At 42.1% G+C, this 5,614-nt stretch overlaps 1 pseudogene across 1 annotated transcript; it reads left to right on the forward strand.

The window, feature by feature from the left end:
* Positions 1–2,508: 2,508 nt before the first annotated feature.
* LOC308546950 (small ribosomal subunit protein uS3 pseudogene) lies at positions 2,509–2,879 on the forward strand (annotated as a pseudogene). The gene has a single exon. The product of its transcript is annotated as a small ribosomal subunit protein uS3 pseudogene (transcript).
* The last annotated feature ends 2,735 nt before the right edge of the window (positions 2,880–5,614 follow it).

Consider the following 5,614-nt stretch of genomic DNA (forward strand, 5'->3'; position numbering starts at 1 on the left):
AAAATATTGTCATTTAATACTAGAAAAACCAAACCTTGAATTATGGGTATAAATAAGCCTCACCTTCAGATCTGCATTATTAAAATGAGCAGCAAATCAGATGACTAGAAAGTAACTGTGAAACAAAACAAATGAGTTTCCAGTTCCTGGAGTTTAAACCCACACTCCCTGGATTTGGAGGTCAAAGCTCACCACTCAAGGTGACACCTCATATTTTATTTAAGCGCTTTTCTTCTGAGGAGTTGAAAGCACCTGGCAGACATTAACTTTTTTGAGCAGTGAAAGAAAACACAGATATTACCAAGTGAAGAGCTACATTCAAAGACCTGAGTCCCTTGGCCCTAATCAGCTTGATAATATCAATTTTATTTTCACATTGTTTTATTTCTTATGATACTTTCAAGGTGATATGTCACTTTAGCCAGTCACCTGATTTATAGAAAGATCTCTTTATCTACTTGGAATCTTTTTTTGTACAAGGGTCATCAGACTTTGGTCAGTGTTGTCACAAAGTCCCTACACACAAGATTGCGTGCTCTGTTAATATTTGTTTTCATTTTTTCTCAATTTCAGTTTCACTTATCAAGGACTGTCTTAGAAAGGAGGGAAGGTGCTTATAGTAACAGTGTTATTCAAGCTCTTCATTGTATTGATGAGGAAATCAAAATGCAGAGAATGCCAAGTCCTTTATTTCCAGGAGAAAACAAAGGACAAAAGAGAGAGAGAGAGAGAGAGAGAGAGAGAGAGAGAGAGAGAGAGAGAGAGAGAGAGGGAGAGAGAGAGAAGGAAAGAAAGAAAGAAAGAAAGAAAGAAAGAAAGAAAGAAAGAAAGAAAGAAAGAAGGAAGGAAGGAAGGAAGGAAGGAAGGAAGGAAGGAAGGAAGGAAGGAAGGAAGGAAGGAAGGAAGGAGGAAGGAAGGAAGGAAGGAAGGAAGGAAGGAAGGAAGGAAGGAAGAAAGAAAGAAAGAAAGAAAGAAAGAAAGAAAGAAAGAAAGAAGGAAAGAAAGAAAGGAAAGAAAGGGAGGGAGGGCAGGAGGGAAGAAGGAAAGAAAGGGAGGGAGGGCAGGAGGGAAGAAGGGAGAAAGAGAAAGATATTTATGTGCATGGTAAACAAAATTCCTTTGAATTTCCAGCCTTAGAGGAAGGCCCAGGTCAGACAGCAGCTAGCCCGGGAATGGTGGCTGCTCTGGATCTGCCCTGCATAGTCAACATGGTCCTGCACAGCCATGTCCTTCAGGGCTTGGGTTCCCAGTTGTTTCCCTGGCTGCTCTCCTCAGCCTCCAGGTGCTCTTCTGGCACACAGAGGAGGAAGACCAGAGGGCAGTTGTTGTTCCCTCTAGCAGGTCAACCATTACCCAGCTCCACCGACACCCCAAGGGAAGGCCACAGCATTCTGTACTCAGTCATCTTTTCAGAAACAGCGTGAGTTCATTTCCTCCATGAAACCCTGCCTGGCCTCCCTAAGCTCCTTCTCACCACTGCTCTAACCCGCTGCTTATTTGACACTGCCTCTCATATTGCTTATTTTCTGCATGTGTCTTTTGCACCTGTCTTAGCTCTATAGTGACGTCGTCAAGCCTGTAAAGACAGGAACCATGTCTCTTGCATCACTGTTCACGTCTATTGTGCTTCTGGGCACAAAAGCAAATGCTTACGGAATACTTCAAATTTTCCTCTGCTTCAAAAGCTGTAGTTACAAGAAAAAGCCCTTCTCCCTCTTTTTTATCCTGTCATTCCTCTCTCCCCACCCTCTGTGACACTGGTGGCTTGAGTGCAGTTAATACTAGAGTAACTTTACACTGGTTTATTCATATATCACGAATTTTCATTCTCATAGTTACACTATGAGATAAGTGTTAATATCCCCAATTTTCAAATGAGAAACTTGGAGGCTCAAAAAGACTAAACAGCTTGGCTGGGCTCATATTAGGCAGCAAATGGCAGACAGAGTGTAGGACTCTATGCTGAGGACACTTTTCATATTCTTTGACGCCTCATGGTCCTCCCTAAGACAAGTTTGCCTTATACATTACACATGCTGAGGTAAGGCCCAGGTATAAACTGCACACATTATGAAATAGGTGTCGTTTATCTTGGCTACCACGGTTTTACTTCCAAGAATTTTCCCCCTTAGGGACAAGATGGTGATACAAATTTCTAAGAAGAGGTCGTTTGTTGCTGATGGCATCTTCAAAGCTGAACTGAACAACGGGAAATGACTAAAGACGGCTGTTCTGAAGTTCAAGTCTGAGTTACACCAACCAGGACAGAAATGATTACCTCAGCCACCAGGACGCAGAATATTCTCGGTGAGAAGGGCCAACGAATATAGGAATTAACTACAATGGTTCAGTAGACGGCTGGCTTCCTTGAGAGTAATGTAGCGCTTTATTCTGGAAAGGTCTACACTGCAAAGAGGTCCGTCTGCCATGCCCAGGCAGAGCCCCTGCGTTCAAACTCCTAGAGGCCTTGCTGTGCAGAGAGCCTGCCTTGGGGTGCTGTGGTTCACCATGGAGAGTGGGGCCAAAGGCTGTGAGGTCCTGGTGTCTGGGAAACTCCGAGGACAGGGGGCTAAATCCATGGAGCTTACGATGGTCTGAGGAGCCACAGTGACGACCCCGTTAACTACTACATTGACACCGCTGTGTGCCATGTGCTGCTCCTGCAGGGTGTGCTGGGCTTCAGAGTGAAGATTATGCTTCGGTGGGACCCAAGCAGCAAGAGTGGCCCTAAGAAGCCCCTGCCTGAGCAGGTGAGCATTGTGGAACCCAAAGGTGAGACACGGCCCACCCCCATCTCGGAACAGCAGGGTGGGAGGCCAGAGCCGCCTGCCATGCCCCAGCGCATACCCTCAGCAAAACAGGGCCTCGTTGGCAGCTGAATCTGGAGTCTGGATGTTGCTCTATAAACACCTTTAATAAAATTCTTTTAAAAGAAAGACAGAAAAAAGACTCTCCCTCTTAGTGATTACTCTTCTCTGGAAACACTCAGGATTTCTTACTGTCCTCAAACTCTCACTTTCCTCTCCTCCTATCCCACTTCCTCGAACCCTTGCACCCACTGACATCCAAGTGTAAACGACAGCTAAGGCTTAGTGTCTTTCTTCCTCCACAGTCACTTGCAATTCTCAGATGGAGAATGTTAGGCAAAAGAGAGGACCTGTGACTGGTAGGAGTTCAGGCGCATGCCAGAGAATCTGGGAGGGTCCAAAAGCACCCTCTGCCTGGTGCAGTCCCCCTTACAATGAGCCACAAGACAAAAATAAATATTTGAGAGGAGGACATTGCCTGCCCCCAGGCAGATTTCCAAAACTGTATCCTAGTTTTCCAGGTCTCTGGATCATTCCCCCACAGCAGTAGTCTGTGTGAAATATTGTGCAGTAATAAAATCCACAGGTTGAAGAAAAACCAGGTTAGTGTCCCTAAGTGGGTATAATCTAACGCCCAGGTGCCCCCCTCAGGACAACTCTATAGCAACAGTGAAACAAACAGGTGCAAGACAGGTGCCATGGGGTGGAGACAGCCTCAGCCAGGGGCTTGTATGTTAGGTGTCAAAATATACAAATAAAAATAACCGCTCATGCCTTGTCAATCTTTTTTATTTTCCCTATTAAATTATTTTACCTGGAACTAAATGTAAAGTAAATCCATCAATACTTTGATTGAGAACTATAACCAACTCCAGAAAATCTTCCCTTTTTGTTGTTTTTTATCTTGGTTACTGAACTTAGACTATTTTTTCTTATTTACTGTTGTCTCTAAAATTCCTCTGCTTTGTGTAATTTGATTGCCTCCACAGCATTTACTCCAACCCTGGTACGCTGTGTAGGTGCCATGAGGTCAGGACATGATTAATCCACTCACCTTCAGGGCTGGGTCCTGATTGATGTGACCTTAGTCATGTCCACTCCTCCCCAACACGATGATTGGATCATAGATGAGCATGTAACCCAGCCTTATTTTGGTTATTGTCTAGGTTTAAGATCTAAGTTGGTCCAATCATAGCGAAAACCTTGACTTTTGTTTACTGGTTGATGATAGAGAATTTGCATCTTTTTCTGGACAATGTACAGATGTAAGGCCTAAGATGGCTGTAGCCATTTTGCTATAATGAAAAGTGTCAATCTAGACACAAAGTCTATTCTTATATAAGAAGGAGAGCAAAGAAGAGGTGATTGCAGAACCATGGAGCTGGCGCCTTGATCAAACACCTGCAGCTACAATTAATCTTTTCATTTAAAAACAACAAATCCTCTTTATTGTTTAAATCTATTTCTTGCTACAAAAATCATGGTGATTGATAGCCATATATTATAATATACTGGTGCTTTCACCTCAAAGGCACTTAGGCATTTTTTAAGTATTTTTACATTGAGATACAGCATACCTACGGTAAAACACACTGATTTTGAGTATGCATTTGGACAATGTATATACACCTACGTAAGTCACACTTCATCTAATATTGGAAAAGATTTTAAAATGGCCACAAATTTTGGAATCCTGAGACAGGCATGTGAGTGAGTCTGAGCTGGCCTTCTGGAAGATGAGAGGACATCGGAAGGAGAACCAAGCTCAGAGCCTGCCAACAGCCACAGACGTGAGAGAGGCCCCCCTAGATCACCCAGATCATACACAAGTATATATATGAAAGGTCTATAAGATCAGTTGAGCTCGTCAGATGAGAAAAACCTACCCAGGTGACAGAAAAAAATCATGAGCAAATAAAGTGAATGTTGCTTTAAGCTACTAGGCTTTGTAATGGTTTGTTACACAATGAGAACAAATTAATAGAAAAGTATAGACTTTCCCTCATCTTGGGAATTTCCCTCATGCCCGTTTCCGTCAGGTCTCACCCCACCAGAAGACAACTACTCTTCTGATTTCTAACGTTATAGCTTTTTCTGCCTGTTCTTAAACTTTGTATAAATAAATTCATATATGTTATAATTGATAACTGACTTCTCTTACTCAACGTAATGTTTTTGACATCCATGTTTTGTGTGTTTCTTTTGCTGCTGAGCGGTGCAATTTGTTTATCCATCTCCTTCGTGATTTTGGGTTGTTTCCACTTTAATTCTATTGATCTTCTAATCAAGCAGGGTTGGGTTTCTTTCTGTTTTTTTGTTTGTTTGTTTGTTTGTTTTTTTACTTATTTTTGCCTGGTTGGTTGAATGTAGCTACTAGAGTTAACTACCAGACCCTTTTTCAGGATTTGTTTTAGAAAGTTCCTAGCAACTGGTCTCTTTGTAGTGACATTACCCTTTAAACCAGAACTGTAAATTGCACAAATGGTAAGTGGCTTTATTACCTAATTCTTAGACTTTCAGTTGATTTCTCATCTGACACCATAATCAGAATAGTATGACGTTAAGCCTGATGACAAAGTAAGCAAAGAGGAGAAGGGACACTGAAGTTTTTCTTGTATATTGTTGGGTCTGTTAATGTAGAAAAATCTCTGTTTTACCTGGTAATTACTCTTACTTCTCCCCTATGGCATTCTAAAATCATTGTCCCCAGAGAGCTTTGCAATTCAAACTTTTGTTGCTGTGCCAAACTGAAGAAATATTTGTTTTCTCTTCATTGTGTGCATTGATTAATTTCTAAAATACATATT

This window comes from Miniopterus schreibersii (genome assembly GCF_964146895.1).
Source record: "Miniopterus schreibersii genome assembly, chromosome: 17".
Lineage (NCBI taxonomy): Eukaryota > Metazoa > Chordata > Mammalia > Chiroptera > Miniopteridae > Miniopterus > Miniopterus schreibersii.